This window comes from Triturus cristatus, chromosome 4_1, assembly GCF_964204655.1.
Source record: "Triturus cristatus chromosome 4_1, aTriCri1.1, whole genome shotgun sequence".
Lineage (NCBI taxonomy): Eukaryota > Metazoa > Chordata > Amphibia > Caudata > Salamandridae > Triturus > Triturus cristatus.
In genome coordinates, this window is record NC_140585.1 from 825337533 (window position 1) to 825360929 (window position 23397).

A 23397-nucleotide genomic window follows, 5' to 3' on the forward strand; every position below is an offset into this window, starting at 1 on the left:
GAGAATTAAAGCCAGATCATACACTAACAGGAGGCATGAGTAAATTGAAAAAGCAGTGTACTGCAGTGCAAATGAAGTGCCAAATCTATTTAAAGGCTGAAAAATATCGGTGAAGGGAAGCAAACAGCTAAAGAGGTGGTGTGTCATAGGGAAGATGTAAAGGGAGAGTCTGATTTATAGATAGCCACAAGAGAGTTGCTGTATAGTGTGATTCTGGTATGTATAAATCCAGAGTGTTCCACATATTTTAATAGATGGTAGGGTGATCTGTAGATTTATATTGTGAAGTGTGAGTACTACCTAAGTATGTCACTTATGTCCACCAAGTGTGAAAGGGACCAAGGGCCTGTTTTAGATTTTGCCGGTAATCGTCCCACCGTCACTTTTTTGATGGATTCGCTGTCCCCCTACGTGGCTGTCTGCCCGCCCTATTTAGATGTTGGCGGTCCATAGACAAAAGACCGTCAGAGTCCCGCCAACTCCGCCAGGAATCTTCACCCGCATTGACGGCATCAGTGGCAGAAGCAGCTGTTGCCGGGAGTCCCGTCAAAATTACAGCTGAGTTAATCAAGATATGCTTTTCTGTTGAGGCAGCGGTGGTGGGGATACCTCCTTGATTGTGCAAATGCTTGATCCTTTTAGCTCACAATGGGGGATAGATTTTGGTAGGATGTTTTTGTAAAAATGTGTCTAGTATGTTTGCTTTCGATTTTTAGAAAGTCATAAAAGTTTAGGTTTGGTTCATCAAATTTATGTTGCAGAGAGGTAAAAGATAGGGGATTGCCAACTAGAAATAGATTCTTGACATGGTTAATGTCACTTTTGGACCAATCAAGACCAATCGAATGAAAATGTGTTACTCTCGCTCACTTTGAATACCAGAAGGAGAGCACATTGGATTTACAAATGGGGCAAGGAAGCTTTTTGTCTATTATCTTGGGAGCATTAATAGTCATAAGATGATATGTTTGGAATGTGTGATTGGGAGATGATCCATGAATAATGCTGCTTGTATAGGAAAGGCAGAGCAAGGGTCTTGCTCATGTAGAAGCCAGGGAGTGTACGAAAGGGAATTGTTTAAAAGCCATTTTGCTCTTTGTCGCAAGATAAGCCATCTGGTAGTGGAACCAGTTAGGGAAATTGAGGTCTTCATCATGTGCACAGATGTCATTATCTTAGAGTGATTCTTGCTTTCTTCTCAGACCACAGGAATTCTGGATTAATTTTATCGATGGATAGAAACAATTGTTAAGGTGTAGTGGGAGCATGCTAGAAACGAAGTTGGCTAACAGAGTGACCATCATCTTTGTGGTTTCTAACCTTCGTCACCATGACATGATTTGTTGTTCATTGTGGGCAATAGAGTCAGATAGGTTCTCATTAAACCAGAAGCCTAACTTCTTGATGAACTTAGGTTGCCGGTGCAGACCTGTACCAGTAAAGGATGATGAGATACAGAGCAGGGTAAGAGGTAGTCCTTCTGTTGTTTCTTTATTTTACGTGTAGCCTGAGACATTAGAGAAAGAATGGATAGCGTTAATAATAGCAGGGTTAACCAAAGCTATTTCTTCAGTAAACATTGATTGTTATGGATTTGTGAAGCCTTTAATGTCGGGTAAATTATTGAGGGGGCATATAAGTGGGTCAATGGAAATTAGAAATAACAAGGGGAATAAGTGGCAGCCTTCAGCGTGTGACTTTTTGAATAGGAAACAAGTTGTGATATTTGCAGATGGCCCAGCGTAGAGTGACATAGCCATTTTAATTAACATATCTCCAAGATTGCACCAAATCAAGGGTGCCTCCAGGTATGGCCATGTAACTTTATCAAATGCTTTCTCCATGTCAAGCACATTAGCAACTGAGGATGAATTGGACAAGGAGGCTCTCTTAAAAACCTGACAAAAGGTGCAGATGTTATCACTTGCAAGCCTAACTTTAATAAAGCTGGCTTAAGTGCTGTATACATTTTTTGGGGGATGATGTGTTCTAGATGAGTGACTAAGATTTTTGCATATATTTTCACTTCCATTTTTATGAAGGATATTGGTTGAAAAGTTTTAGGTTCTAATATGTCTTTCCCTTCTTTTGGGATTACTACTATGTTAGCGGTCACTGCAGTGCCTGATACTTTACCAGTTAACGCAAAGGGGTTCAGTACCGACTCAAGGGGGGAAATAATGTCAGAGTTTTATTAAAACTAATGGGAAAACTATCTACCCTGGAAGGGAATCATTTTTATATTGTCAAGTGTTTTTCTTCTGTCTAATGGTTTATGTAACTCCCTTCTGTGAAGCTACAAAATCTGGAATTTGGGTATAGAGTTGAGGAATTCCAGGCACTTCTCTGTGAAAATGGAAGGGATATGTCCTCTCTAAAGACCTTCAGGATGCCATTAGTTTTGGTTTTAACAGTGCCGTAGAGTCTTTACTGTAGGGGATGATGGTTGCAGCTAGAGATTTCCTGTTTCAGTTGAGGTAAAAGAGTTTTCTCCCTTTCTGGGCATGAACACCTAGATGAGCTCTTTTACTTGGAAGAGAGCTTTATTCATATTTCGATTTCTTGAATGTCTCAAGATTTTGCTGATTATTGGTGTTCCTAAATTTGATTTCTTGATATTTGATAGTTCAATAGGTTGTTTAAACATCAAATGTTTTGTGCATGGATTTGATAATATGTCCTCTTATTGAGCACTTTGGGGCATCCCACACAGTAAGCAGAGAGGATATCAAACCTTCATTCTCCTGTAAGAATAATTTGATTGCCTGAGCTAGGGCTGTCAGTTCTGTTAGTTCATTGATAATCATGCGCCATAACCTAGCTTTAGGGCGTGAAAGGGCAATTGTTATACAGGTTGTAATGGCTGCATGATCAGAGACAGTGATAGGTTCAGTTGAGGATAGGATTGATTCTTGTACAAAAGACGGGTCAACCAATAAGTAGTTAATTCTAGAAAAGATTTAATGAGGGGTAGAGAAGAAGGTGAAATCTCATTCCTTCGGATTATGTAATCTCAACACATCATGAAGATGTAAGGCAGAGCAGAGATTACGCATCGATTCATGAGATCTGGTAGGTCTGAACTTAAGTGGAGAGTCTATATCAAGAATTGGGTCCATCGGTAGGTTAAAGTCTCCACCAGAAATAATATCAGCTTAAAGAGGTAGGCACACCAGTTTGGATGTAAGTGTTAGCCAAAACTGAGGTTCATCCCCATTTGGAGCATATAAATGAATAGTATAAATTTCCAAGTCACCACATTGGAGTCATGTGATCTGCAATCCGTCCTCATTAACTTGTTCGGAAGTTATGATGGCGAGACTTGAAGTTTTAGAGATTCAAGTAATGCCCCCATTCCTTTTTAAGACAGTCTCAGAGCAGGTCAAATCATTGACCCAGCCACCTTGCACCAAGAGTGCCTGTTTGTAGCTAATTTTAGTTTCTTGAAGTAAGACTATGTCTTTGAATAGACTATGGCTTGATTGGTTATTTTGGATCTTTTCACAGATATTTTCACAGATTGAGGATCATTGAAATGGCAACCAGACTCTGGGGTATATGTAATCATAGGAGAAAGTGTAGGGGAGACAGCCATGGCATTTGTCATCATTTTGGATAATCTCTATGTGATTGAAAGGACTTCTGGAAAGGGCCATCAAAAGGATCGAATAGGATTGAATGACCATTTGGTTGGAGGGCAAAAGACACACCACTGTGACAAAGCAAACACAAGAATCAAAACAAGCGAAATGAGCTAAAAAATGAAGGATAATCAAAACCAAAAATAAGTGCTAGGAATTGGGTTACTGGTTGACTGGGGTGTGAGCCTTAGTCAACCAGCAACCACAATCCTAGTCAGGGTGAGGCACAAGCAAACCCCCCAATAGGTCCAATCCACGCAGCAGCGGAGATGCATCAGTTCTGCTCGTAATTGCGCCATGCAGCAGTGGAGATGCATCAATTTTGCTGGATCCACAGAGGCTGGCAGAGCACCTTAAGTCCCCTTCCAAGGGTCCAGGACTGGGGTGGCACCACTTGGCAGGGTAGACTCAGAGACTGCAGAGTTCAGGTACAGATGCAAGATTGTTGGAAGCCTGTTATGACTCTGAGTCTTTAAATCAGGAGGCCAACCAATTAGCCCTTGGAGTCACTCTAAGTTCTGGGCGCACGATATGCAGGTCCAGGCCTTCTCACCCCGGCAAGAAGGCAGCAGGTCATCACAGCAGGGAAACAGTTCCCTCAGAGCAGCAGTCCAGCAGAGTGACAGTCACTGTAGCAGCACAGCAGTCTATCTTCCTGAGGGAGAATCCATGGCTCCAGAAGTGTACGGAAGTGGTGGTGTCCGAGGTCCTTCTTTTATATACAGCTGTACCTTTGAAGTGGGGAGAACCTTCTAGAGGCATGCCTTTGAAGTACACAGATGCCCTGCCTTCTCTGCCCTGGCTCCAGACTAACTACAGGGGGTATGCAGCCCTTTGTGTGGAGACAGGACACAGCCTTGTCAGGTGTAAGTGAGGATGAGCCTAGCTCCTCCCTCCTATCCTGTTAGTGAAGTCAAATCTAGTCACTCCCATTGTGTGGTATCCTGCTCTTCTTGCTATGTATTTCTTCCTTGTATTCTTTGCCCTGCTGCTCAGCTGGCGTGTGTGTGATGTCATAGAATGTTTATGTGTGCCTGATTGAGTGAATGTCAGTTTGAGTGTATGGGCTGAACAGTTGGGAAGCTGCTCCCGGTGGGGCTGCTATCTTACAAATTGCAATACCTGTAACCAATGACTCCTACTTGAAACTGACGAATACCTCTTGTTTCATCATCTATGTTGACTAGCCTCATTCTTACAATTCTACACTGGCGACGAGCGGAAAACTGACCTATTGTGAAGAAAAGGCCACTGCTGGAACAGGGGAGGAGACCAAATTGAAACTGGTGTTTAACTGAACTTATACAAGAGACTAAGTGAACTTAATACTTTTAGAAATTGCAGTCTGAACGGAGAAAATGCTCTAAAAGCTCCACCTGTGCCTCTAACCGCTGAAAGCCAGCAGTTTGGGGCATTTAACCTTATTTACATCAAAGCACACTGCTTCCTGATTATTTCAAGTTTGCAGTCAACTCAAGTAAGAAGGGTGTTTTGTACCTGCATTGTGGACCTGCGTAAATTGCAACCATATGAGAGCTCTGTGAATTCGGTGCCCACAACCATTATTCAGACTCGTCGTGAGCTGCGAGAGTGGCATTGTGTAAAAGCAGGCAGCAGTGATTAACTCGGACAGTGCTGATTGTACAGCAGCCCGACAGGATGCTCTATTTCACAGTATTTTTGGCAGCAGCGTTTAGTTGAAAGCAACCGACAGCTTTTATTTTAAAGGTATGGTAGTGTTTATTTGACATTAATTGGCAGCCTGAAAAGTGATTCAAAATAAATCAAGTTGATTCGTGCAAGGCCAGTTAATGTGCCAAAATTGATGTGACGGGCTTTTTGGCACTATACTGATGAGCCACAGCATTGTCAGATTTTTGTGAAATATCCTGTCGCAAACTTTACTTTATGGAGCGCGTGCCCCTTACCGTTGTAGTACTGCCATGCTCTGTGACTTGAATTTGCCGGGAGGGAGGGTGCCATGCGTGAGCAGCAGTGTGCCTGCCCTTGCTGTAGGGCATGATGGCTGTGTGGAGAAGTGAGCCAGGCTGTTGTTATGTCCACTGGAACGCTGACAACCATGCACCCCAATGCATGGAGGACCAATGACGGCACCGCATATCCACGCGCAGAAGGCGGCATTGAAACTGCAACACTCACCGCTGTAGCTTTTAGAGAACCGGAAGCAGGATTCTACAACACAGGAAAACTTTTGGGCAGCTTTGGTATACAGTGGATGTTATACAGAGGGTGCAAGACTACCACCCATCATTGCTAAAAGGTCAAGAGACAGGGCTATCCTTTGAAGAAGTCTTTGCAGTCAAGACTAGTGTTAGTTGGATTGCAACCATTGGACTGGATAACCCACTTTCTCTTGGTAATACTGTACAGTGTCTCCAGGTATATGGCATTTTGAGGAGCCTCAGTGAGAACTTGCTCACCAGTGAGTGGACATGAGTTACCTGTAGCCTAATGATGCTTTTATATTTTGAGATACTCTCATGTGCATTTTTACTCAATACCATTGTGGATTTGTTGCTTGAGGGTTTTGTTAATGCTGCTGTGCTGGATTTTAAACATGCAATTAAGTATTTTCTATGCTAGTTTTGTTTGCCTGCATCTAGGTATTTATACCATGCTGAATTTAATATTGCATGTGTGTGAATGTCTTTCTTAATTTAGATATCCTTGTCATTTCTCACATGTTGACATGCTGTACAAATTGACTTGACTGTGCATACTTTTGCATTACCTGTCAGTCATGTAATGTATTATATTACTTGTAGGAGAGTAGGATCTGCTTCTTATAGTTACCCCCACTTTTTGTTGATGTATCACTGTTTTCAACTTAGACTGACTGGGATCCTGCTATCCAGGACCCCAGTCTAGATACTTTCTCTTCTAAATTGATTGCATTTACTTTAGGTACACTCCAGATTGCATACTGGGGTACCCTCATCAGTCCCTATTATATGGTACGCCATGTACCCAGGGCATAGGTTCCCCCCCAGAGGCCTCCCAGGAGCAGCAGCATGTTTAATGCCACCCCTAAGAGACCATTCAAACTGACACCACAGGTCTGCTACTGCAGCCTGTGTAAGGTGGTGCATGCACCCATTACATACATATAGGTTCACTATATCTATTCTAAATCACTGCACATATAAACCTATCAGTCTCCCCTATGGCAGGCCCTATCAATCCTGAAGGCAGGGTGCTAGGTTTTGTGTGAGAGGGTGCCCCTTCATGAGCAGAGCCCCTCTGCAGCCTTCGGAACCCATGTTCCGGGGTTGTTTGGGATGCAGCCAACCATATATATTTAAGTGTATTATATCCTCGCGGTAAATGCTAACTTTAAAACGGCTGCTTAGAAACATGTCGTGTTTGGTGTCAAACACCTTGGAATCATACCTCCCCTTCAGTAACTGGCTGGGGAGGTATGATTCCACCCTTCTAGAGGGACTTATGTGGAACACTGATACAAGCTTTCTCGTCCTAGGCATCACAGAATGGATGCTGCCAGCCACAGACATGAGTCTGCCCTCCTGCTGCTGAACTGAGCTCGAGCAGGGGAAGGCTTGACAATAGGTTTCCTGTCACAGGGAGGTGTGACCACCTCCCAGACAGGATTTAGTGTATTGGGGCTGGGGGGTTGCACTCTGAGAGTGTTTGAAAGTCTACACTGGGGGCACATTAGGTATCCCTGTGCATAGTCCAGTGCAAACCGGTTGCAGGAGCCATTTACTCCTGCTCTGGCATGAAACTGGACAAAGGACATGGGTGTAGCCACCCCTCTGTCCTGACCCTCCCATAGGTGGGTCCCCAGAGTTTGTCCAATCCCTTCCTTGGGTATAAAGTAGGAACCCTGACTACAGGACTTTAGATTTTACCTGGACTAAACTCTGCCACAGAAACCAAGTACTTTGATGGTCTACACTTCGCTGGGCGACAGAAGAATCTCCCTTGGAGTAAAGGAGTTACTCCCCTGCAGCAGCAGGCACCTTAACGCATCCGACTGGTTTGCATCTTCCGAGCTCCTGAGGACTCTGAAGATTTCTACAACAGAAGAGCTGAGTTCCCGAGTGTCCCTGAGGTTGATCTGACATCTCAGCAATTCTGGTGATGAATACAGGCCCCAGCTAGGCCCGCAGAATACAAGGGTTCGCTCTCCTGTAACAAAAGCTAGAAGGAAGTTGGCACGGAAACTGCAAAATACAAAGACAGAGTTTATTAACCCTTAAGGGTGGTCCTACAATCCATACAACACTCTTCAGTATTGCATAGAGTAGCACAAAGAACTTGCGTACACAGTCCCCTTTTATACACAACAGAGGGGCTCATAAGTGGGTGGATACAACATGAAGCAAAATTCATTACCTTTTATGGTCATTTTCGATACAGAATCAATATGTGGGCGGAGTTAACGCACTCCTAAGCCCGCGAAAACATGGTCAAGCAAGGACTAACTGATAACAGATGTGGTCAAGTCTGGACATGCGCCAGACGGACAAAGGAACTATTTATAGACTGTTACTAGGCAGATTACAAGAGCAACTAACACGAAGATAGGACTCTTCTCGTGCTGAGCACGTGGAGACATGACAGTACAAAATGGAGTCCGGACATTAGGCAACATAAGACGGAAAACATGTTTTAACTAGAGAGAATTCATGTCTTTAGTGAATGCTTAATCATATCGCCGTTTTAGTTTTCAACAGACGACCCTTTCAGCATTTACTGAAGACATCCGACTTATTAGAATAATCATCATATATGTCAATTTTCATCATCTCTTCCACCTCTTTGGTTAAATGTTTCTGATAGGTGACATTGGCAATAGCTTTCTTATCGGGAATACAAAATGACACACATAGAGAACAGAGTAAAGGGCCACACTGGACACAGATGCAGCAGGAAAACAGAATTGCCACAATAATGCAGAGACCAGTTAAAACCTTCCATCCCCATGTAGTGATCAATGCCCAAAACCATCCAGAAAAGGTCCAAGTGCCATTTTCTGTATGGATTTCTGCTGCAATTTTATGCAATTTATTGATAGCATTATAAACTGATGGCGTATGATCAGGAATAAACACACAACAACTACTTCCGATAATTTTACATGCTCCACCTCGGTCAGCTAACATAACATCTAATACCATACGATTCTGTAATGCAACAATTCTAGTAATTTGTAATTCTTCCGTAAGATTCCCAAGAGCAGCAGCGGTTTGATTTGTCACAGCCTCTACAACTCTTGTTAATCTTCGAACCTTCCTACTATTTAGGGCAGCTCCAACAAAGAAAAACAATCCTAAGTTAAAATCAATATACTGCTGCAAGCTAGTATCAGTTTGATCAACATCATCAATGGATAGAGTATGTTTATACCTATTTACAGTCACATTATTCAACAACTTCAAATCCTTATGATAGGATGCAGGTGCCAAAAATACAGGAGGTAATAAGAACGCTACATAAAATACTCCGGACCAGCCAGCTGGCAAACGATAATAAACCTTATTCCCACATACGAAGTATGTGTTATGAGAGGCTAAGAAAGTACTATTATTCAACCCATCTATGTTCAATACAATAATGTAATCGCTAACACCAACAGGAATATAACCCACACTCTGGACACACAGGTCCGCTTGAGCTTGTGCCACTTGAATCACAAAGTGTTCATTCCTTGTAGTGTCTCTGGTGTTCGTGAAAATGTAGGGGATCGATTCATTGTCTGGTCGATATTCTTCCCATTCCCATATTGTCCCATTCGCTTGTGGATAACCATCTTTATCTTGATGACATTCCTTATTGAGTCTGAAAAGTAGTCGTCCCACTGTAGGTTTCCGTGTGGCAAAAAGCAAAGTGTACCATGCTCTACAAGAGCCATTATGAGAAAAAGGAAGAGGTATGAATGGCGTTCCTCCTTTCTTCTGATGAGCTGGCATCATACCACATATCCAACAGTTCGTAGCATTTGTAGCAACATGGGTATGATGCAACATCTGGATGAAAGTGTTATTCAAATAAGACTGACGATGCTTCAATTCTTGATACGGAAGGGTATAAAAATAGTGCTCCTCAGGCACTGGAGTGGTCAAAACAAGCAACTCACGGGCAGGAGTCACATCCTCAACAAACCATGTGGTTATACCAACAATAGCCACAATAATAATAAAACTTGTCGCACAAAGAATCTTCTTCTTCTCCATCTTGTAGTAAAAAGTCAATATCTTCCTGAAACTAAAAGGTTGTCAGAACTCTTCCCCTTAGGCAGCCGTTGATTTCTTCACCAGCGGGCCAAGACGGGTGTCACTACACTAATGCAGGGCTGATCCTCCCCCTTGCCTCATTGGCTCTCCGTTTCACTAACCCAAGGGCCGTTCTGACAACGTCTTTGGATACAAAAATCACTTCCTCGGTCTGAGATGATATCTTCTTCCTCCAGGAATCGATTGGTCCGGGAAGAGCTCCTCAGTGTCATTCGGTTCCACAGCACGGCCTTTCTCCGCAGTCAGAATTTCTCGATGGTCGGTCAACACAGCAGGCTCCACCAATCCAGGCGGCACTTTACGACAGTGCTAGGAGTGGATCCAGTTCTTCCGATTAGAAACCCGCACAGCTGTCCTCGTCGCGAGCAAGACTTGCTCAGGACCAACCCATCTCGGCTCCAGACTGTTCGTCCTTTCGAAGACTTTCAGCATAACCTGGTCTCCAGGTCGGAGATTATGACCTTCACCTGTGGACCGATCAGAGAGCGCTTCTCGAACCTGTTGATGAATAGAAACCAAATTATCCGTTAACTGTGCCAGATAATCATTCATCATTACACAAGGTACATCATACACTGACCTCGGTTTTGGTGGACCCCAAATATTCATTGGGCGTCCAAACACGATCTCGTAAGGTGTGAGACCGGTCCGAGAATGCGGTATCGATCTAATTGACAATAATGCCAGCGGTAAAGCGTCTTGCCAAGTCAAAGAAGTCGAAGCTTGAATCTTCGCGATCTTAAGCTTCAGAGTACCATTATATTTCTCGACCAATCCCGCAGACTGAGGGTTTAACACCGCATGAAATTTTTGGGTAATTCCCAGGCCTTTCAGGACATACTTGATAACGTCTGCTACAAAATGAGGTCCGTTATCACTCCACAACAATCTGCAAACACCATATCGAGGGAAGAACTCCTTCAATAGCATCTTGGCTGTAGTCATTGCAGTATTATCTTTCATAGGGTATGCCTCAACCCATTTGCTGAAGGCACAAACCACTACTAGAACATACTTCAGATTGTTACAGCGCTCGAGCTGAATGTAATCCATCTGCAAAACCTCAAAGGGTGCAGTAGGTGTCGCAAATCCTCCTGCTGTAGTTCGTGTACCCTTTCCTGGGTTATACCTCATGCAAATCATGCAAGTCTGCACTACCCTTTTTGCCGTACTAGCGATCTCCGGATGCTCCCAAACTCGTGTGAGTAATTTAACAATTGCGGAAGCTCCGACATGCGCTAGTCCATGTGCCATCTGAACCATAGGTTGTACAAAGGCTGTGGGTAACTTCCATTTATCCATCTGCTTACTTCTCCAACACCCTTCATCATCCAACTCTCCATCATTGGACCATTGCTCCCGTTCCTTATCGGAAGCGGTCCTCTGTATTTCCAGCACTTCTCTCCTAGCATCGTGCCATCTTTCTGCCTGTGACTTCACAACATACATTGCAGTAGCACCAGGCTGCATCGCAGTCTCTCGTGCCACCCGGTCTGCTAAAGCATTCCCTTCTCGAACTTTGTCAACCACTTTCTTATGGGCACTACATTTAATTATAGCAATCTGCTTTGGATATGTTAATGCAGTCAAAAGGTTGTGAACTAACTCCCCGTACATTATCTGTGCTCCATGTGACGTTAAAAACCCTCTCTCCTTCCAGAGTAGGCCAAAATCGTGCGCTACTCCGAAGGCATAGCGGCTATCTGTATAAACATTCACACACAATCCTGCACTGAGCTCACATGCTCGTGTTAATGCTATCAGTTCCGCTGCTTGAGCTGATTTCTGCGGTATGCGTGCTGTCTCCACTATTGTTTGCAATGTGGTAATTGCATACGCTGCTGAAGTCGTACCATCTGGTAGCTTCAGGCATGATCCATCCACCCACAGTTCTCCATCTACATCTGTAAAGGGCGCATCCTGGAGATCAATACGACCCTTTGTCTGTTCCTCAGTCACAAGAATACAGTCATGTGCTTTTCGTGCTTCAGACTGAGTTTCCGGAACGGCAACAATGTGGCCGGATTTAACGTTGCACATCTCTTTAACGTAATATGAGGAGCCAAAAGCGTCAACTTATATCCCGTTAAACGAGCACTGGTCAAATGCTGCGTCTTTGTCTGATTAAGCAGGGCATCAACAGCATGGGGAACTAATACCAACAGTTTGTGAGATAACACAATTCCCTCACTCTGACGAATTGACACAGCTATCGCCGCAACCGAGCGAAAACAACCAGGCAATGCTCGGGCAAGAGGATCAAGTACAGCCGAAAAATATGCACAAGGGCGCTGCTTGTCGCCGTGCATCTGCACTAAAACTGATAATGCACATCCATCTTTCTCATGCACATACAGTGAAAAGGGCTTCGTATAATCAGGGGTACCTAACACTGGTGCTGAACAAAGGGCCTGTCGCAATTGCTGGAAGGCAATTTCACACTCATTTGACCAGGGAAGAGGAATTGGTGTGTCTTTTGTCAAAAGGGCTAACAATGGTTTAGCTATGTGTGAAAATCCCAATATCCATTGCCTACAAAAAGAAGCAAGACCCAAAAATGCACGCACATCCTTCTGTGTGGAAGGCACTGGCGTGTCCAAAATTGCTTGAATACGATCTGGTGTGAGTGCACGCCCCTCCTTAGACAAAAGGTGACCCAAATAAGTCACCTTTGGTCTACAGAATTGCAATTTCTTCTTCGACACTTTGTGATTGTGAGATGCCAAAAAGGAAAGCAAGGATAACGTACTCTTCTCACACAGCTCCGGAGTGAAGCCGCCAACAAGATGTCATCGACATATTGTATAAGGGCGACACCCTCGGGCAGAACAAAGGAATCCAATTGCCGTTTCAATGCTTGACTGTAAATGCTAGGGCTTTCTGTATAGCCCTGGGGGACTCTACAAAATCTATAAGACCTATTATTCAGAGTAAAACCGAAAAGGTATCGGCTATCAGGGTGAATAGGGATCGAAAAGAAGGCATTTTTCAAATCAATAACTGAAAACGTGGTCGCCGTCGGCGGGACCAAAGTGAGTAACGTTGTGATATCAGAAACCACTGGATACTGAGGTATCACAATCTTGTTCACTTCCCTTAAATCAATGATAAACCGATAAACCCTGGTATCCGTATCTTTCTTCAAAATGGGTAAAATAGGACTGTTGCAAACATTATAGGGAACTTCTTCCACTACTCCCACCTTAATCAAATCCTGCACAATCTGTATGAGCGCCTCCTCCCCCTCCTGGGAAATTCGATACTGAGGGAGGCGCGGTAACACCGCACCCTACTGGACACTAATGTGGATAGGCGCAATCACCATCTGTCCCACATCAGTATCCGAAGTGGCCCACAAAGAACGAGGGAGGGAATCTAATGCAGTATCCTCCGCAACCACACACATCCGGTCTGTCATCGGGTGATTATCGTTTAATATCACACGTACTCCAGTAGGGGAGCAGCGGATCGTTGCTCTGAAGTACTTGAGCATATCAAGACCCATAATGTTGTCGGGCGTGTTCGGGGCAAGCAAAAACGGACAGGACGCAGAAAGGTTGTCAACATGGAACGCAAGAGGTCGGGAAAGAGGGCTTCGAGAGAGTGTACCATCAAACCCTACCGATGTAACCATTAAGCCAGATGGGGGAGCCCTCGGAACCAATTGTTTGGACAGTGCACTGCGAGTAGCTCCTGTATCAACTAGGAACCGATCAGTAGAACCCAAAACAGTTGCTAAAACATAAGGACCCTTCTGATCAACCGGCACTTCAACTGATTCTAACCCCCATCCAACGCATTCCTATGCATGCTGCGAATCATGGTACCCAGAGCGGTCAGTCCCAGACATCTGATACGGATTTTGCCGATCAAATACATTGGGTCTATCTCGTTGCTGTGCGTTAGGTTCAAAGCGAGCGCGATCATTAGAATTCCCTCTGAAATTCGAAAAGCCCCCTCTACCTCTCGGTGGTCCCTGACCACGTCCCTGACGAGATGCATACAACACCGGACAATCTCTGGCCCAATGACCCGACTGTTTACAATACGCACATTGATTTCTATTTACATCTGACCGACCCGAAGGGGGACCATAGAATCCTCCCCTACCTCTTTCTACACCCCGACGAGGCGGACCATATACTTGTGCTAACATCACCTTAGTTTTCAAATCTTTCACTTTCTTCTCCTCATTCCCCTTCGCTTCATGTTCCTGACGCTCATAATACTGAGCCATAGTCAGGAGGGATGCCGGAGACGAGGTGGACCAAGAACTTTCACTCGCTTTTAAACGAGCTGCTATTCCCGGTAATAAATTCGCCACATATTTATCCACAAAAAGATGTCGACCCGTGTCATCCGTAAGTGACTGACCACTGAAATCATGAAATGTCTCCTCAAAGCGTGTAAAGAAATCTGAGACTGATTCATCAACCTTCTGTTTACACGATGCTAACATATTCCAGTCAATCTTTTTAGGGGGAATAATCGTTTTCAACTTGGTCAAGATAGCAGCAGGAAGATCTAAAATAATCCGCGGTGGTTTTTGCGCGGGTTTTCTCTCCCTATCCTCATCCTCAATCTCAGACCATTTTGCCTTAGAAGCAGCTTGATCATCCACCGTCCGCACAGATCTCCACATATCCGGTGGTAAAATGAGCCCAAAGAACAAGTCTATATCCGCTAAAGTCATAGTACAAGAATTCAAGGCCCCTTCGACCTCTTCATAAAAGGCCGCTGGATTCTTGCGGGGGTCAGGCAATGCATTCTTTAATGCCATAACATCAGCCCTATGCCAGGGAGTATAGACCCAATTATACACAAAATATCCCTTAGCATCGGCGGAAGTAATATCCGAACTAGTTCCCGCTCCTTTAGGAGGAACATACAAAGGTGCCGCCTCTCGCATTGGTTTAGCATGCACTAGTTCGCTCTTATCTGAGTGGGAGGTAGATGATTGGTCATCGCCGATATGTGGATCCGACTGCTCCTTCTCCCCTGCCTTTAGGCGCGCTCTCTCTTTAAGGTCACTCGCCGCGTCCCGCAATGCAAACAGCCGTCGGACCGCATCAGGCGCCTTAGAGGGAGAAAAAACACCGTTACGTAATGCTTTAGCATCTAATACTACATCATCAGGCTCAAAAACTTCTGAGTATTTCCGAAAGGCAGTAATCACTTCATCAGAAAAGGTTTCCAGAAAATACAACTTCTCTCTATCCCGCCACTTTTCCAAAGAGTCCAACAATTCAGCAAGGGATAACTTGCCCTTAAGTGCACGAAGAGAAATTTTCCGAAGCTCACCCATACGCTCAACTGATAACATAGACCGCGTGTCTACCTTATCCGAAACCAATCCAGACTCCTGTGATCTCGGGGCGGACGCGCCAACATAAGGGGGCGGAGAACGATCTAATAAATAAAAATCATCTTCAAGATTAGTAAGGACAGGATAAAGTGGCTGGCGGACAGCATATTGGCCCGAGACTTGCAACCTACGCTCTTTCTCTTGTCTCTCCGCCAGTTCTCTTTCCTCCCGACGCTTCGCTTCCTGTGCTCGCACATGATCATTTTTCCGTTGCTCTTTATCAAACAGCGCTTTCTCACGTTTCTCTCGCTCACGCACTTCCTTCACCCATAACCGTACACATTCAAACATGTCTTGCCGAGCACTCCGTTTACACATACACTGTTCCACATACTCAATCTTACGCATATCAAACGATCCATACAAAGGCCAGCGCAACTCAGGATCCTTTTTGGTGTATTTCCTCCATACTGTGCTGTACATTATAGAAGAAAGACCATGCTTCACATACATATCCCTATTAGGAGTCCCCTCTGGGGGGGCTGGAGCAGATTCCTCGAGGTTCAACCGGTTTCCGAAACAGCAGCACCACTTACGGAGTGCGCTAAAAGCAGGCATGCTCAAAAATAATGCAAAATATGCAGTATTATCAAAAAAATGGCACTTAAACTTTGCGCCGTTCAAATTTACACAACTTCGGAGAAATGTCTCCACATTACCTGCCTATATGTGTTGCAACGCATATATTCTCACAGTAATCAATACAAGATATGGCCGGTCATCACAAATCAAACTCAAATAGCCAACCCAGGCTTCAAAACTCGAAGCAAGTACCGTACAACGGTTCTTACCAATCAAGAGTGTCCAGATTCCAACTGCCAAGTTCCAAAATTCGCCCAAACGGCTGTCACGGCAAAACCGACAGAAGAGATCTCAGTCGAGGACCGGCGCCACCCAGAAGGTCAGTTCGGAAGGGAAGGAAGAAAACCTCGGGATGCCAGGACTAAAACGCCACTGGCAGTGATCACATCCCCGGCAAAATTCCTCACCTTCGTCACGACCAGTCCTTCGAGCATCCGAGTCGCCGATGAGCCCCACGTGACGGGCGCCAATTGATGAATACAGGCCCCAGCTAGGCCCGCAGAATACAAGGGTTCGCTCTCCTGTAACAAAAGCTAGAAGGAAGTTGGCACGGAAACTGCAAAATATAAAGACAGAGTTTATTAACCCTTAAGGGTGGTCCTACAATCCATACAACACTCTTCAGTATTGCATAGAGTAGCACAAAGAACTTGCGTACACAGTCCCCTTTTATACACAACAGAGGGGCTCATAAGTGGGTGGATACAACATGAAGCAAAATTCATTACCTTTTATGGTCATTTTCGATACAGAATCAATATGTGGGCGGAGTTAACGCACTCCTAAGCCCGCGAAAACATGGTCAAGCAAGGACTAACTGATAACAGATGTGGTCAAGTCTGGACATGCGCCAGACGGACAAAGGAACTATTTATAGACTGTTACTAGGCAGATTACAAGAGCAACTAACACGAAGATAGGACTCTTCTCGTGCTGAGCATGTGGAGACATGACAGTACAAAATGGAGTCCGGACATTAGGCAACATAAGACGGAAAACATGTTTTAACTAGAGAGAATTCATGTCTTTAGTGAATGCTTAATCATATCGCCGTTTTAGTTTTCAACACTGGGGACCGTGCAACCCGAACCCCCTGTACACCGGGTACTTTTGCAGCAACATATGTTTTTTGGCAATCCCTGAGGCTGTGCTTTGGGCTGCGTGTAGTTCTGACCCCAAGCAGTATCTCCACCAAAGATTTCTGGCCTACACTCCACGAGTGTTCCTTGGGCATGTATTTTTCTTGATTCAGCTCGAGGTCCCTTCACGATCCCTGGTCCGTTGGCCTGTGGGTCCCTGTGAAGGTAACTTTGACTTTCTTTGTTTTTTCCTGGTTGCTCCAGATGTGCCCTGACTCTCCATTGCTCGGAGAGTCCCCAGGACCTTGCTGGGCTTCACCGTAACTTGTTTCCTCTGCCCGCGTGGGTTGCAGTTGCCAAGGCTTGTTGGTGTTCGATCCGGTCACTGACCCCCAGCACTTGACATCCTTCGTGGGACAGCTCAACTCTGGACTTTGGTCATCGTCGACGTCTCCTGGTCCCCGTGGCTGCAGAGTCAAGCATCCAATCTTCTCATCCGAAGCACCTGACATAGGTGGGCATTCATCTACTGAGCCCCTGGTCACGCTGAAGTGACCCAGACTCTGTCCCCTCTGCTTTCAGGTTCTTCTCACCTCGTATCAAGGCTTGGATTCCACTGGACACTTTTCATCTTCCCGGCAGCAGCACTTTCTCACATCACGCCATTGAAAACAACAAAGGTTTCCGACTCCACCTGACCCCTATGCACCCAGCTCCCCTGGGATAGGTAACATGGGTACCTCAGTACTCACAAGCGTGCTGGCCTTAGAACCTTCTATATTCCAAAGGGTTTTCTTGAAGTCCTCTCCGAAGAGTCCTTAAACTGTAATTTTCCAACCGCGACTTTCTCATAGAGTTGAACGGAGTTCGCGTCTGTGTTCTCGCACTGCACCCATCCTCCGTGGGTCCCCTGTGTCACTAGTTTGGGTGATTCCTTGGGGTCCCAGTGATTCTACGTGCTCTAGGCACTGTGTCTAGTGAAGTCGTTGTTCTTATACCATTTTTTTAGTATATGGTTCTGTCTCACCCTGGAGCCCGCTGTGTATTGTGCTATTTACTGTCGTTCTATTGATTCAGTATTGTGTATCTTGTGCTCTAATCTCATAAAGAGGTTAGTAGAGAGTGTTTAGTAATAAATACATATATTTTATATAACGCTTGTGTGGTTCTCCTTTCATTTGGTCATTCAGGAGGTTATGATCTGATCTAAAACAAGCTGCTTTACATTCCTTTGAGACTTAGCCTGAAGGCTGCTCTTCACAGCTACCACTAGGATAGCTTTCTATCAGTAAGGGTTGTTTGGACTGGTACAATGTGCCCACTTTAATTAGTGGACAGCATATACCAGGCCAACTTCTCGCATTACTGCTACTAATTTTGTACTATTAGTTTTGCCCTTAGCGCATTACTAGGTGCTGCGTGTGTTTTGTACCCTGAACAATCTTTACCTAAGGGTACTGTTGGTGAGGGTTATGGTTTCACCCATACTTTTACTTATGCTGGGATATGTCTTTTTCTATGCATCCCAAACAAATCTTTATTTTTACTGGTGATGGGGCTGGCACTCTGTAACCCAAACCTTATTTATTATGTGTCTGTAAGGTGTTGGAATATGTTGTTGTTCTTAAACCATTTTGAGGGGGTGTATTGCGACCCCATACTTTCCTTCCATTTTCTGGGGATGGGCATGTTGTTTCGTGCAAACCATTTCTCATTTACATTAAATCTGAGGGTGCATATTAGTTTTGACGTTTTACTGGTGATGGGCATTTGCATTTTGCTCAAATCTCTTGCATTTACATTTTACTTTTACATTACATGTGATGGGGAATATTAGTTGTGACTCCTCACAGTGCTTACTTTTTACTGGTGATGGGCATTTGTTTTAAGCTCAAACCTTTCTAGCATTTACATTTTACTTCTGTGTTACATGTGATGGGGTATATTGGATATTACCTCAAGAACTACTTACGTTTTCGGTCTTGGGCATTTGCGACCAAACTGTGGTACAGTTACATTTTACTGAGTGCATTTCTTGCACCCTGGTTCTCCCCATACGATTTCTGTTGATGGGGCATTTACTTTGCACCACCCAATCACAGGGCATATGTGTTGCAACCGTTGGGGCACATGTATTTCATCCACATGCTGAAGAGGAGTGTGTGTGTGTGTGTGTGTGTTTATGATTTCTCGCTGTATTTCTACTTTCTTCATATGACCGTTTTTATGGTGAGTGTTTCTTTCTTATTTGAAGTGTTGCTTGTGATTGCCTCCTTAAAGATGATGAAACAAGATGGAAGTTTATTCTTCAGTTTCAAGTTGAAGTCAGAGGTTACAGGTATTGCAAGTTGCAACGTGCAGCCCCGTCGAGAGCAGCATCCCAGCTGCTCAGCCCACACACTCCAACTGACATTCACTCAACCAGGCACACATAAACATTCTATGACATCACACACACACTGGATGAGCAGCAGGGCAACGAATACAAAAGAAGAAATACATAGCAATTAAATCAGTAAGAGCAGGATACCACACACTGCATGCTGCCCTTGCGCTGTCTAGGGCCTAACTTAGGGGGTGACATATGTATTAAAAAGGAAGCTTTGGGCGTGGCAAAAGGTTTATTTTGCCAGGTCAAAATAGCAGGTTAAATCTGCACATCCTTCAAAGGCTACTCAAGTGAGTGGCACAATTAGTGCTGCAGGCCCACTAGAAAGTAACATTTAATTTACATGCCCTGGGCACAAGTAGTGCACATTACTAGGGACATCTAAGCAAATTAAATATGTCATTTGGGTAGAAGCCGATGTTACCATGTTTTAGGGAAATAGCACAAGCACTTTAGCACTGGTTAGCAGTGATAAAGTACTCAGAGTCAAATCAAATCAAAACTTTCTTTATTCGGCCTTCCGAAGAAAGGTCATAAAAGATACACATAAAATACATGGTAAAACGTCAGATAGAAATTCCATCATTTTAAAATTCAACACAGACAAGAATAATCACATTAATTTCATTCACGACTTTAAAGTGACAGTGCATGTAAAGTGTCTGGGCAAAGAGCATCAATTTAATTTCAACAGTCAATTTAACAATAAAATCAAATATGTAATACATATGGGCTAAAAAACGGTCAGATCCCATCATCAACCCAGCATATTCGTTTAAAATTCCATTATAATCAGCCTAAGTTCGGTCTATGTCGCATAATGTACTGTAAAAAGTTGGAAACAATATAGACTAGCCCCGCCCCCTCCAATGACTGTAAAAAGAGGAGAGCAGGACGACAAGTGCGAAAGCCCAAACGTTTTAGTAGAGGGATGAGTAGTTTTTTCCGTTGGTCCATATAATATTTACAAAAAAGAGTAGTATGGATTGTAGACTGGGTGGAAATCCCGTCACAAGGGTAGGGAGGTAGTGTTTTGGCCCAATTATTTCTCAACAGAAAAACAACTAAACGGTGGAAAAGATTCAGCCTAAACCTAACTAGAAGAAACAGTTCATAGGAGGTAATACTATAGGTTAGGTAAGGCTGGATCCCGAATACCGTCTGGACAGTCAAACTATGTCTAGCTGTTTGCTTCATGACCTCTGAGTTAAGTCGTAAGTCTTCGAGGTGGTTAAAACAGAGTTTGTAAAAGACCTTCCTCGGTATCTCCTGAATCAAGGTAGGGTCATAGTAATATTTTACTAGCCCTAGGTCACTTAAAAAACTTTTGACATAGACTAACCACTGTTATATGCTGTAATTGTACTTATGTTCTTGTACATGTCTCTTTAATGATTAGAATGTGTTTGTGTTGAGTAATCTAGAGTTTAGAATGTAACTTGTACAATATCATTCTTACTGGGATTTTATGTTGGAGAAGTCGTGGGTTTCATGTCTCTGGAATAAATCCTTTCTTACAAAGAAGAAGAACTTGTTTTTTGGAGTTTCATTTCTTCATATGGCACTTGCTACAATAATTGGCGACGATTGGGATTAATTTGAGGAACCCACCGACCGTATTCGGACTAGTTCGTTAAGAACATCTTCAACCTCTTCTGTACGATTATCTGATTGAAGACAAGTGACACCTACGTGAGGTTGTACTCATTTATAACGTGAAAAACTTTGATTATATCGCTGCTTTCGTGTCTAAGCAGAAGCATGTCGTTACTACTTGTGGAAAGCGTTGGAACAGCGTGAGGGCGAAAACCTGTTCGTTTAGAAACGTCTGATTTGTGCAGCCTGAGTTCTCGACACCGAGATACTTGTGAGTGTTGGATTCGTTTTGGCTGAACAAATTTCAGAGAAAGCACTGTACCTTGACAGCAAGTCTTCCGTTGCAGCTCGCTGATTTTCAAATTTCGCCATCGTTCTATTCTTCGTCTGTCACGGGAGCAGTGCGGGACCAGACGCGTATCGCAGCAGTAGCTGACGTCAGCGTCTCTCGTCAACGTCGAGGTCACGCCTTTCATCAACGTCAACGTCACTTCCACGTCTCCTCGTCACTGCGTGAATTTTGCACAAGCCGCCATCTTGAGTTGGGAAGGAGAAGGACATTAACGTTACGGATAAAAAAAAAATATCCCGTTTTTTTTTTGGATTCCCTATTTATAACGGAGATCGAGTATATGGAACAACGGGTGGCATAGCTCGTTTAAGGATTATTACTGCGGGATGGTGGACTTAGGTATTCAAGTGTCATGAAGTACTGTCTGAATCTGTTTTTGTTTTATATTAGTGATATTTACGCACAAGACTACTTGCATAGGTGATGTTTAGGTAATTGTTTAACCTGTAATTTTTTTTAGAGGTTATCATTTTTTGTTTTCTTTTTCAAATTCAAACTTAGCATACTTGGCATACTGGGCATAAATTAAATTATAAGCATGTCTTCTTCATCAAACAATGTGATGCAGCCACCACCATTTCTGCCCAATCCAGGTAAACCACTTATACCATGGCATAGATGGTTTAGAATTTTTGACAATTATTTAGAAGCTATTGATGCAACGAAATATTCTGCAGGAAGAAAAAAAGCATTGTTGTTTAACCATTTAGGTAATGCTGGTCAAGACGTTTTTGATAATTTACCTGTAGTACCAGCTCCACCCAGGGATGAAGGGTGAAATGTATATGCTGAGGCCTTGGCTAGATTAGGTAAACAATATGTAGATGAACCTTCTGTTATGGTCGAACGTCACCTATTTTTTAAGCGTAAACAAACACAAGAAGAATCCATTGAGGATTATTTAGCCGTGTTACGTGTTTTAGCGGCAAAGTGTCAATTTGCATCTCAATTGGACACTTATTTACGTGATCAGTTAGTGTTTAACTGTCATAATAAGAAAATACAAGAACGTATTTTAACATGTAAAAACCCTTCACTGGATGAGGTCATGGACATTGCAAGGAGTATTGAACGATCTGTGGTGTCGTCAAAAATTTTGACACAGAATTCTTCCAGTAATGTAGATCCTAAAGTTTTGCAGGTTGATGGAAGTGCTAACAGTAATGAAACAAATATTAGTGCAGTGTCCACGAAGATGAAAGTTAGCAGTTCTTCAGTAAAAAAAGGTTCATGTTATAGATGTGGTTCGAAGTATCACATGGGGAATTCTGCCAATTGCCCTGCACAAGGGAAAAGATGTAATACATGTAAGAAGATTGGTCATTTTTACACGGTATGCAGATTTTCTAAACATAAAAGTCAGATCAATAGCGTAGACATTGAACAGGAGGATCTTTGCAGTGCCATGAACAATATGTTATCTACAATTGAGGTAAATAGTTTACGGGGTGATGTAAGAAGGTGTAAAGGCCCGTTATGTAGTGTGTCTATTGGGGTTATTGATGTGAATGTCATGGCTGATTCAGGATCTCCCATTACTATTTTAGACGAGATAACATTTAGTAAGTTTTGGTCAAAGGTTCTTTTGAAACCTACAGATGTAAATCCTAAAGCATTTGGGGGGTTTGATATTACCATGAAAGGATATTTTTCTGATTCCATCAAGTTTATGGGTAGAGAGATTTACACAAAAATGTATGTTGCTGTGAATGGCAGGGACATTCTTGGTTGGCAAGATCAGGCAGATCTGGGTATTATTTTGAGACCTGGACATATAGAACCCGTTACTTTAGGTGATCTGCCTATATCAACAATTGTACATAAGCATGAATTAAGAAAGCACAATGTAGAAGATGTTAACAATATTGTAGCAAAGTATCCTAGCGTGTTTTCAGATAAGATAGGTTTGGTTAAAAATTTCCATCATACTATCAAACTTAAAAAGAATGCTTTTCCTATTGTTCAAAAATGCAGACCTGTTCCTTTGTCTGCTAGAGAAGATTTAAGGAAGACTTTGAATGATTTATGTGCTCAAGATATTATAATGCCTGTTGAGTCGTCGGAATGGGTTTCGGCGGCTGTAGTGGCTCGCAAGAGTTCTGGCGAGATCCGCTT

General features: G+C 43.5%; 1 long non-coding RNA gene across 1 annotated transcript in view; it reads right to left on the reverse strand.

Annotated features, from left to right (window-relative positions):
* LOC146855638 (uncharacterized) overlaps positions 1 to 23397 on the reverse strand; it is an 87648-nt gene that overhangs the window by 52480 nt on the left and 11771 nt on the right. Inside the window, exon 2 of the long non-coding RNA XR_014980861.1 lies at positions 21253 to 21466. This is a non-coding gene — a long non-coding RNA (uncharacterized LOC146855638). The remainder of the gene's footprint in view (positions 1 to 21252; positions 21467 to 23397) is intronic.